The following is a 12,199-nucleotide window of genomic DNA, read 5'->3' on the forward strand; positions in this document are numbered from 1 at the left end:
GTAATTTCTTTTCTTCATTTCTGAGATTTTCTCCAACTTTGGCTATAGCCATTGCCCAATTAGGTACTCCCTTAAAACCATAAAACCTTCACTAGTTTACTGTTGGGTGCACAAGCACAACACTCCTTTAAGGTATGTACTGCAGACCATCTGCTTCTTTTAACTCTACAAATTGCAGGCTTTGTGGGGTGGTGTAGCAGATCTGAAGATCAGATTCCCAGTAAGCTACCGATGCAGTTGTGGTCAGTAAGGCAGAAGGGAAAGCAGCGAACCCATACAGTGGTTATCTGTCAGGTTTGTATTCACTGGGCCTCCTCACCCCTGAAGTATAAGGCAACACAGATGAGACTTGGGCATGAGTCCCCAGATGCATAACTGGATTTCAATTTGTTCGAAAAAAGGTTCCTTCCTGCAGTCTTACCTAATCTTACCCAATGCAACAAAAGACATGTCCTAAAAATAACTGAAACTGACAAGTAAGTAAATGAAGGGTCTTCCAATGAAGAAAACCAGCACCTCACATGAACTCAAAGAAGAATTAACGTAGAGGTCTCCTTGAGTGATTTCATGGAGGGAGGGCACGGTGGCGCAGTGGGCTTAGCCAGGTCCTGCTCTCTGGTGGGTCTGGGGTTCAAGCCCTACTTAGGGTGCCTTGCAACGCATTGGCATCCCGTCCTGGGTTTGTCCCCTCCCCCTCTAGCCTTGTGCCGTGTGTTGTCGGGTTAGGCTCCAGTTCGCCGCAACCCTGATTGGGACAAGTGGTTTCAGACTCTGTGTGTGTGTGTGTGTGTGTGTGTGTGTGTGTGTGTGTGTGTGTGTGTGAAAGAGAGATTTCATGGAATGGATGGCAATAAGTAAGTACCCTGTGCCGCTAGAATAGATTCTGAAGCTCCAACACCCTCTGTTAACACAAATGGTCATCAGTAGAGTTATTGCATTTAAAAAATAATAAAAAAAAAAATAAAAAATCATGCAAACTGAGAGTATACTATAATTTGTGTATAGGGTGTAGTGGACAGAGCTGTTCCCTTGCAGTCAGAAGATAATGTAATATGCTTGAGCAAGAAATTTACCTTGAACACTCCAGTAAGAATACCCTGCAATGGCAAAGTTACCCCTTTGCCATTATAAGCTCCATTAGACAAAATGCATCAGCTAAATAAGTAAAGGTATTTGGAAAGCCCAACAGCAGAAACGCGGTACTAGACATGGAGCTGAGGAAAAAAGAATGCAACTGTGGGTGGCAACAGCAGAGTTGAAGAGGGTGGTGGAGATGGCAGCAGAAAGACGGGAACGGTGTGAGACTCACCGCAACAGGATCACCTGGCAAAGCCTGCTGTTCACAGCGCCAAAACGCAGTGAGTGAGGGCTGCCAGAGGTCGGGGGCAGAATGGAAGGCAGGCACACAGAGCAAAAACAGTGCTAGAGAGGAAGCAGAAGTGGAACTGCATGAAGGATGTGCGAGTTTGTGTAAAACACGCGCTGGTCATACAGGTTAGAGGGCAATTATACGTTTTGTGGATGATTCACAACTGAGCACGACCAGGAGTTTGCTCTTATACTGCTCTCTTGAAATTTTGCTTTTGGAAATTAAACAAGTCCTCAGCTAATGAATAATGTTTGAAATGTGTAGCTAGTTCAATTACCAGCTCAGTAACCACATCTGATCCCTCTCCGTTCAATAAAAAAAACGGAAGAATCGGCAGGACGACGACGACTGGAATCTGCTGTTGTGCACTACAGGTAAACATCAGCCGTGTGGCCATTCCCACTGACAAGTCTACATTTGCTAAGGACACAGGAGAACACTATATGCAGCCCACATGAGGCATATTCAACAACAAACACGTACAACGACTTTTTTTCAGCAAAGCTCTAAAATGACATGCAGCACCTCAGCGAACTCAAGCGCTCTGCAAACCTCGGCCGAGCCCGTAAGCGTTGCACGTGGTCAACGCCAAGCGGAAATTTCCCACCTCGGAGACGGTCAGCGAGCATGTGCTGGAACAGCAACCTTCCTGCACTCCTGGAGTGATTTACAGGAAGCAAATGCTATTTTCACTTCTCTGTCAAGTCATATATGACCTCACATTAACTCAGAAGCTGGGAGGAAAGAAGGGGTGAAAACACAACTGGAAGATATGAGACTTTCAGGAGATGGGCAACGCTGTACTGATGCAATACTGATGACTAATGACAAGTTTTTTTAAAAAAAAAAAAAAAAACATTTTCAGTCGCTAACAACGATGACTCAAAAGCAGGCTGCACAGCAGAAAGAGCAGAACTACAGATGAACAAGGCAATGATACCAGTCACCATAAATCCATGACTTTGATAACTACAGTTATTTAGCATACAACTGCCAATACAGCTGGAGTTCCCCATCTGTAAATAAAACTCATATCTGCCAAAATATCCAACTGCTATATGAAAAAGACAACAGGAAAAAAGTGAAACGTTACATTTACATTTATTCATTTAACTGATGCGTTTCTCGAAAGACACGTACATCTCAGAGAACAACAATGTATTACACAAGCAGAAGCTAACATATGGATGCAGACACGTGACTGAGTAATCAATCTGTCACATACCACATTTTAAAGCAGTATACATTACGAGTAGCTGGATAGTTTTTCTTTTTCAATTATTAAAGAGGTAATAGACGTTTATCGAGCACGTAAGAGATTGAGGGGAGAAGCAAGTTCGAAACAGATGTATTCTGAGACCCTTCTTGAATACAGAGAGAGATTCAGCAGTTCTGAGTGAGAGGGGGCGGTCACGCCACCATGCTGGAGCTAAAACCAAATACCATTTTGCTTTTCACTTTGGACCTATGGGGTGGGACCACTAGGAGGGCAGCAGCAGAAGAGTACAGAAGTCTGGCTGGGGTGTACTGAGAGTGATCAGGTCTTGTGTCACACAGCTTCTAAACTGTACTATGGTACAGCAGTAGACACAAGGCACTTAAAGGCTCTGGTTTTCTGGCAGGAAAGACAACTGGGCACAATTAAAACTGCAGTATGACCAAGGCTTGGACAATCAGTAATACACCTGTCTTTGCCCATCAGTTAAAGTGGGTAAAAACAAGCCATCAAACTGCAGAAGTTGGAGACACAGTACAAAGGAGATGACGTTAAAGAGGACTGTCGCTCCGGGGATCCGAAGGCATGTGGCATCATGAAGAAAATCCCATTTCCCGCTAAAACCACAGTCAACAGTCTTCAGCAGCCCAACACGCTCAAATATGTCTGTCACAGACCAGAAATTCATTTCCTGGGTTAAATGTCATGGAATGTCATGAAATACCACACAAGAGCCTAATACATAGTGCCCTCAGTACTGACTAGTCACGTTGACTTTTGCAGAAAGGCAAGCGTGGATGTAATCCAAGGAGGGCATGAAAACCCCTGACCCCTGGATGAACATCTGTCTCCCACTCAGCCCAGAGTTAAGATTGCAGGCAAAACAGTTCAGGCACCGAGCAGATAGACCAAATGAATTCGGCCAAGAACAGCAGCTGTTAGAGCTCTTTAGGATACAGCGGCTAAAGAACGGTGGAACCATCTGTCTGGCTTCACTGTCTCCTAAGGTAAAAGGTGGGAAGAGGCCACAAAAAAAAAAAAAAAAACCCAAGAAACTGTAAAGTCAATGTAAATGCTTAGTATTTTTGTTAGAATTCAAGGCTGAAGCAAACCAGGCAAATGTTACGGTTAATCCAGTCCCTTCTGGATTGACTAGTAGAGTTTTCCTCGTTCAAGGTGGCTAGAATTTGCACGATGTGCTCAATGCATGTGTCCGATACAGTGATGCGGAAAAGTACCTGCACCCTCTGACAGTTCCGTGGAATTAAATATTATGACAAATAATTCTCATCCGTGCCAAGCGCCAACACATAAATCTCACCTCATGACAAATAAGCCATTTACTGCAGTCTGGGAAGGATTATAAAGCCATTTCCAAACAATATGGCGTGGGTCCTCAGCTCATTCACAGCTGGCCTGTCTGGACCGTCAAAGGGCGCGCAAAAGGAAGAATGTGACAAAACCCTCAGATGCAAGCAGTGAGGAGTGCATCTTCACCAGCAGTGACACTTTTCCGTATCACTGACTCCACTAGAAGGAAAGCCCCACATAGCTGAAACGTGTACAACAGCAAGTGAAATGATGCTTGAGTCGTGTAACAAATGGGACAAATGTAACATCTGAAACAGAGAAAAAGCATATTACCTCATCATTCTTTTCCTTCTCTGATGTGTGCCTTTGCTACAAGTCTTCAAATGTTCTGCTCATACCTAGCAGGCAGGTACAGGACTATTAAACACTCTAGGCAACACTGCTGTGCCTTAGAAGACAGGAGATGTTTTGCTTTTGCGATCATACAAAGGGGTCATTGAACTTAATTCAGCTTCAGTTACTAAACAACACTGGATTTCCCCCCTAGTTTGACATCTACAGATTTTTCCCATCACGTGCTATGAAGTCAAATATGAACCGTTAAGCAGGGAGCTACCAGCAAGGTTCGGTGAGCCCTTGGCTATGGAGACTGCTAAATGTGATCTATTCCTCTCAGCCCAAAGAAGTGTTTGCCATTGTTAGTGTCAACAAAACAATAAAAAGGTGGCCCTTACACATGGACCTGCACTTCCACAGTAAAAGCACATCTTCTGTACAATAACTAAGGCTCGTTGCAAACATTACATGCAAATTTATTCTTGTTATGGAAAATTACAATAAGCTTTGACATGAACCTTTAGTATTTCATCACGATTTCCTGTTAAGATAACCAATGACATTTCTATTGTAGCTTTAGTTCCCTCTTGTATGATAGTGTCATAACATTCATGCTTAAATTCCAAATTATTGTGCCTGCTCAGTCATCCTTAAAGGGTGTGTTTCTATGGTACCAGCATTCTTACTACAATTCAAGTTATTTGATTAATGAGAGGTGTCATCTAACCAAATTCCAAATCTTAATTTGTTTAGAGACTGACTTGCAAGCTAAAGATGCTTTTTAAAAGCAATAAAACAAGAAATATTACTTCATTTAAATCCCTGTTCTCAGTTGTTAAAATCTTCCATGATGCACAGAGCCCAGGAGCAGAAACAAGACAATGTTCCCGAACAAAACGCACTGCCTGAAGTGCACAATCACTGCTTCTTGTTTATTTTTTTATGGTAGGACTTTGTGAAGTATCCATTCTTTGGTACAGGTGATAAGATGACATATTGATTACTCATGATAAACAGACATTTCACACTAAACAGACCTAAGAAGTTCCATACTGTTCCTAAGGCACGATCTGATCAGAAATGCAACACAGCAATACCTTGATGAGCACTCCAGATGCATTACTGAGAAATGGGGCACAAAGTGACAGCTGTACAGGAGGTCATTAATTCATTGTCAAACATTTTCAAAACTTTTCTTAATATAGTGAATTATGACAACAGATTCCCCAAAGGGTTATAAGAGCACTACAGGAGGCATAAGAGCACTATAAGAGGTAGCACTAATCAAAGGAGTACTGTACTATATTATTAAACCTCCCTAGACAGACCAGTCACATTTAGCCTTCATCCATGCCAATTATGTACCAGAGTAAAGCTATTGCTCAATGTGGACAAACAGAGTACACCAGAGAGATGGTGAGAGTATCTCGCTAAAAAAGTCCTGCACAAGATGTAACTGCAGGCGGGTCTTCCTCTTTCCAAAAATGCAAGACAAAAACCGATTACTAGACACAAGCCTAACAGTTTGTCTAGTTACGCACACCTTCAAAGCAGCATGCCGTGAAACACCACAATGGACATTTGTACATTTAATTGCACCAGTGCTGCACACTTCATTTTCATCTTGCAATTTATTACCAGAAAAACAAAGTTTTCAACAGTCTTTCCAGGAGCAAGTTCAGCTGGCACTGTAACACTGCCATTTCAAACCTCTTACCACTGTGGCAAGAAATCATAATTTACAGTAGTTTTGCTCCTCATCCCTGGTAAAGGGAGCAGATGCATTATCAGAGAACTACTGACTGGGCTCAACCTGACCGCTTTCTACATTGAGGAGCTTTCCAGCTGACTATGCACACACATGCGACACACATCATCATACCATGAAGTACCTGTCAGCAAGAAGATCCCAGTAGGAGGGCATACCTTTAGCTATAGAGCACCTAAAATATGGAACAGTCTACCAGTTACTGTAAGAAATGCCCTGCCTGTCTGAGCCTTTAAATCCTGGCTAAAGACATGTTCATTCTGGCATATCAATAACCAGTGCAAGTCTTGCTGGCTGTGCTTCTCCCCCAATCTGCATTAACCTCTTTAATGTCATTAAGACATAATTTACTAAATTTCTTTCTTGTTGATCATTGTTTCCCTATGATAAGACCAGAAGAGGTCAACCGGCCATCATACCCTCACCCCATGCCGACTGAAGCTGATGACCGCCCGCCATGACAGATGAGACATACTTATGTGAACTGGCACATCAAGTTAATAGTCATGTGAATTTACATTTATTCATTTAGCAAACACTTTTCTCCAAAGCAACGTATATCTTATAAAAAAAAGTACCCGAATATCAACGATTCCTATCACCTTCCTGAATTTTTTTTTTTTTTAAATGTCTACATTACATCTAAAATGTCATTATCACTTGCAAACTGACAAATCTTTTTTTAATCAGGCAGCCACTGGTATTTGGACTCCAGAGGGTTTTTTTCCCCCTCCTTTGACTTTAAGTTGGGCATTTTTGTTTCTTTCCACCGCATGCCAGCAGGCATACTTACAGCTTTAATAACTGCATGGGTAATGTAATACTCCAGGGGGGTGTGGTGGCTTGGTGGGTTTGGCCGGTGCCTTGCTGCATAGCAGGTCTGCGGTTCGAGTCCTGCTTGGGGTGCGGTGGCCCTGTCTTTCTTTGCGTTTGCCTCCCCTGCCATGCAGAGGAAGGACCTGGCAACCCACCTCCGTTTCCTCCCTTGACTTGCCTTGGAAACGGCGCGAGTGGTCGCTATGGATCGGCTTCAACTCGGCCAGTAATATAATAATACTCTAGTATATACCCAACTGTCTTATCCCTTTGCTCAACTTTCTGTGCCATTGTGAGAGAAGAGCGCTCTATAAAAAGAAACCAAATTTACATTTATTCACTTAGCAGACAATTTAACTGAACAAACCCGAGTCCCCTGCTCATTGTGAACTCTGAAAGCTCTGCCTTTTGCTCCTCCTTTGCATAAAAATCAAGAGGGTTCCACCAAGGTTGCTCCCATGCTGCCATGTGACACGAGGATGAGTAAAGCCTTGGCAGCTGTTATAAGCCTGCACACACTGTAGCTCAGCAAAGCAGCGATAACGTAGAATTACATTCTAGATGGGAGCGAAGCCTCTGCCTTCACAGAGAGCTCGTACACAGAGTTCAGTTAGAGGTAGAGAGAGCGTGATCCACTGATGTATGGATGAGTGACCCAGTGTAAGTAGTGTATGTAGCAGTGTAAGTCACTGCGGTGATAAGGTGTGTGGGCTGATGACACTACATAGTATCCACTGGAAGTCGCTTTGGAAAAGAGTCTGCTAAATAAACAAATGTAGGCAGAAGAGTTTAATCACAGCATCATTGTTTCTTTTCCTTCCCCAAAACAAAATTACACTAAAAGAAAAAATACATGTATCACATAAAGCTGTAGGCACTGCAGTGTTCTGAGCTGTTCCTTAGACGGCTGAAGGTCCCCGGCTCCTACCGGACTCCTGCTATTTGGCCGTGAATTTATCCACTACGAAATAGCCTGCTGAATGGCTTAATTACAGCAAAGTTAATTACCTGAGGGTGTTGGCGCTTTTCTTCTTTTAAAGAAAACTAAAGGATAAAAACTGGTTCCAATTTTCAACTTTGATATGCTGCATAAGTTTAACATTCTGAATAATACTGCGCATAACAAAATCAAATGTCACAGAGGAAAAAAAACTGAGCAACAGCGAAGACAAATTTTATTGTCAAAAGCAAATTTTGCACAGACAGTATATCGCGGATCATTAAACCACACACACGTGACGTATTAGTACGTGTGAAGAGGCAGAGCGACCACACTGTGACTGGAAAAAAAACATGCAATAATATTATACACAGAGCTCAATTCTCGAGTGTCGGTGTCCGCCGCCGGAGTGCGTGCGGACAGTCACGTTGTGCGCGTTCGACGACGGGAAATCAGAGGTTTTTATCGGTTTTTCGGTGCGGTGGCACGAGACCCCACGCCAGGCGCGAGGACAGAGCGCACGCTCCGGATCGGACGGCGAGCACTCCCCGTGAGCGGGTTTGAGAGCACGTCACGTGTCACGTGAATGCGCACCCCCCAATCCATCCCTTTCATTCCTTCCGTCCGTCCTTCCTCCTCCAGGCCCCCCACCATTCTTCTAGTAGCGCCACTTCCGGTCGCGTTTAAACAGCAAAAGCCACTGTGTTTATTCTCTCAAGTCGAGTCATTAACAAATCGATCATGATCATTCAAGTTTCCCACACAAATCGTTTGTGAGCGCCAAGATATTAACAGATGAGCTGCCAAAGAGAGAACCCCACGAAGTTCTTGCCAATATATTAAACAAACAAACTAACTACGACACAGACGACGTTCCTTCAAAACCTGCTCACATATAAGTAACGTCTCACAACACAAGAGCGCGTGAAAATGCACACACTGCTAGTTCCCCCACCGCCACTGACACAGAGCGAGTCTAGCATCTCAAAACCTGACGTTAAGTTAACGGTTAACCGTCACTCAAAATACGAGGATAAAAAGCAGGCAACACTGATGAAACATGCAGTTAATCATGACAACAACAAAGGGTGCGAAATGTCAACACTGTGTGACTGAAGAGCACACGTGACTTACTCAGGCGTTGTAGCTAGCTACTTTAGCTAGCAAGCAGATTCCGAGTGGGATCCGTGTTTAGCCAGTTTGTTTGTTTTTTTTCCAACGGAAAGCTCAGCTGTTAGTTGCTAAGTTCTACTACTTTCTTTGCACCGACCACGTCCCCCGTGCGGTTACTTTGTCACAGAGTCTTGAATTGAAACTAGCTGAGAGTATCCTAGTGACTACGGCTCGGGTTAGCAAACAGCAACGCGGCGTGCAGAATAATTAAAATAAAAATAAACGGCGAAGGCGGACATGAACAGTTAACCAGAGACCTCTCAACTGTGAAATGTAACTAGAAGTCTGTCACCTCTACAAGAACGTTTTCACAAATCATTGGATGTAGCGCACGGTTTCCATCACACATCCTACTCATCTTGTCTCATTCACCTTCTGCGAACGATTCGTTTCAGTAAATCATAGTGAATCAACTGCGCGTCCTGCCCGACTTGGGTCTTAGGATTCGTCGAGGGCTTTAATTGACAGCCAGATGAGCCAATAGGAACACCTGCGTGAGGTGGCTCGACAGCCTGTTGAAGTACAGAAAGTCGAATGTGGGCGGCAGCGTTATTTTTTCCGCCACCTCGTGGCTATTGATACAGTTCGGACGAAAAACATATTTTATTCCTACGGAGTGAAACACTGCTGCTAAGAGTTATTTAAAGCCTAACTACGCCTCGACTGGATTTTACATCAATTTCATTAATTATTTAAACTTCTAATACAGAAACGAGGATTTTGTTACAGGTGCATCAGTTCTCAAGGAAGTATTAAATCTTAGTGTCACTGGAAAATATTTTTTTTCTCTAAAACATGTTTTCCTAGGAACTGTTTTCAAGAATGTTTCTTTTTTTAACTTAGATGGTTCATTCTTTCACAGACAGACCGGTGGGCATGATGATGATCACAGACCATTGTCTCACATCAATGAAGTTTTGTATATAATAAATTAAAAATAATGTATATAGATATATTAATAAATAAATGTATTTATTGTATCAATGTATAAATGTAAGATATATGTATATATATATATATATATATATATATATATATATATATATATATATACATACTGGAGGGGGGTGCGGTGGTGCAGTGGGTTGGACCACAGTCCTGCTGTCCGGTGGGTCTGGGGTTCGAGTCCCGCTTGGGGTACCTTGTGATGGACTGGCGTCCCGTCCTGGGTGTGTCCCCTCCCCCCTCCGGCCTTACGCCCTGTGTTGCCGGGTAGGCTCCGGTTCCTCGCGACCCCATATGGGACAAGCGGTTCTGAAAATGTGTGTGTGTGTGTGTATATATACTGTACATCTGCCTGTGTTTTGGCTGTGGCCTGGGATGGGTAGGATGGTGAGAAGAGCTAGGACCATTTCACACAGCTGTCCCTGTCTAGTAATGTTCACTGCAGAATACAGAATCCTACCTTACATCTACCTTACTATACTACACCTCAGTATGTGTTCAATAATAGTAATAAAATTGAATTGTATTAATTAATGATAATAATAGTGTTGGTATATACTGTATATCCATTTTACTATATCCTTTTTAATGAGATTTGGTAATATTTTGCAGAAATGGGTGTCACCTTTGGGGCTGAGGAGCACATATTATTATTATTATTATTATTATTATTATTATTATTATTATTAATAATAACATTGGGGGCACAGTGGGTTCAGCCAGTTCATCTGGTGCCCGCTGTGTGGTAGGTCTGGGTTTGAGCCCTGATTGTGGTGCCCTGCAACGGACTGGTGTGCCGTCCGGGGTGTGTCCCATGCGCGTTTCACCTCGGGGCAAGCGGTTGTTGATGATGGTGGTGAATAGTAACATTGTTTATCATAACAAGGCATTTTTATGCTATGTTACTCCAACACTGTTATTATTATTATTTAAATAATAACATTGTTGGGGGGAATGGTGGCACAGCAGGCTTGGCTGGGTGCTGCTCTCTGGTGGGTCTGGGGTTCAAGCCCCACTTGGGGTGCCTTGCGGCAGGCTGGCGTCCCGTCCTGGGTGTGTCTCCTCCCCCTCCAGCCTTGCGCCCTGTGTTGCTGGGTTAGGCTCCAGTTCGCCGCAACCCCACTTGGGACAAGCGGTTTTAGCCAGTGTGTAATAACATTGTTTTTCATAACAAAGCATTTTCCCTTCATTTTTTACTCTATAATACTGTATGACTGTATGCACTGATTTCACTCTCCAGATGCCCTAGTTTCCTAACACAGTCCAAAAACATCTGTCTCAGGTGTACTGGTGACTAAATTGCTTGTAGTGTGTGAATGCGTGCTGTGGATGGATGCAGCGTTCATTTCGCTGCCCCTCTCCTCAGGGTCACTCCTCTGATATCGAGGTCTCTGTTCAAGCTCAGCGTGTCAAAGAGTGTGAACGGTGCATGGCTCAGTGTGTACTTTGCATTGGTTTTGTGTGTTTGCTGACCTTGTTCTGCAGGAAGTGGGGAGAACATTGGTGTAATGACTCAAGGACAGAGCCCCATGGGTTCAAAGACACTTCACAGAATGTCCAATAGATGGGGATCAAGTCCAAGGAGAAAGTTCAGAACAAAGAGCTGTGTGAAAACCTGGTGTTTGTGACAGATCAGAGCACTTGCAGTTACCGAGATTTCATCAAAAATGGCCAGTAATTTCTCAGTGCACTGCATCCATGCTGTGAGTGCTTAGACATACCTGGAAGCTGTGAAGCATGTTGTTTTTCACAGCAGGGTATTTAATGCCTTGCTCACCACAGTAGGTGTCAATAAAGAAAATTAGGACCCCCCCCAGTGGTTGTCTGCACTAGATTTTGAACCCGATTACCCAGAACTCCCAAAGCAGGGGCTTATTTAATATGTTAGCGCATGTCAGAAGGAGAAATAGCCATATTTAAGCAACAAGATCTGCTTTAATAGAGATCTGAGTAGACAAGTCCATCCATCCATCGTCAACAATCACTTGTCTCAAGTGAGGTTGCGACAAGCCGAAGCCTATCCCAGCAACACAGGGTGCAAGGCCGAGGAGGGGGGACACTCCCAGGACAGGGTGCCAGTCCGTTGCAGGGTACCCCAAGCGGAGCTCAAACCCCAGACCCACCAAATAGTAGGCACCAGTTGCACCCGCCACACCACTACGCCTCCCCTTGAGTAGACAAGAGACTACCACAAGTGCGACTCACTAGACAAGCATAACATTTATTCATTTAGCTGACACTCCAAAGCAACTTACAATGTTAAGGTTACAATTATTTCACCCATTTACACAGCTAAGCACTTTTTCTAGAGTAATTTTAGGGTAA

The 12,199-nt window shown here is 43.6% G+C and overlaps 1 protein-coding gene across 2 annotated transcripts in view; it reads right to left on the bottom strand.

Annotated features, from left to right (window-relative positions):
* jak2b (Janus kinase 2b) overlaps positions 1-9,319 on the bottom strand; it is a 29,132-nt gene extending 19,813 nt beyond the window's left edge. The window contains exon 1 of one of the 2 annotated variants that reach the window (XM_018746501.2): positions 9,222-9,319. The gene's annotated coding sequence lies outside the window, so the exon portion shown is untranslated. Of the gene's footprint in view, positions 1-8,890 lie in introns of both variants that reach the window. The other variant, XM_018746500.2, reaches the window with a different exon arrangement.
* Between the last annotated feature and the right edge of the window lie 2,880 nt (positions 9,320-12,199).

This window comes from Scleropages formosus, chromosome 1 (genome assembly GCF_900964775.1).
Source record: "Scleropages formosus chromosome 1, fSclFor1.1, whole genome shotgun sequence".
In the NCBI taxonomy this organism is placed as follows: domain Eukaryota; kingdom Metazoa; phylum Chordata; class Actinopteri; order Osteoglossiformes; family Osteoglossidae; genus Scleropages; species Scleropages formosus.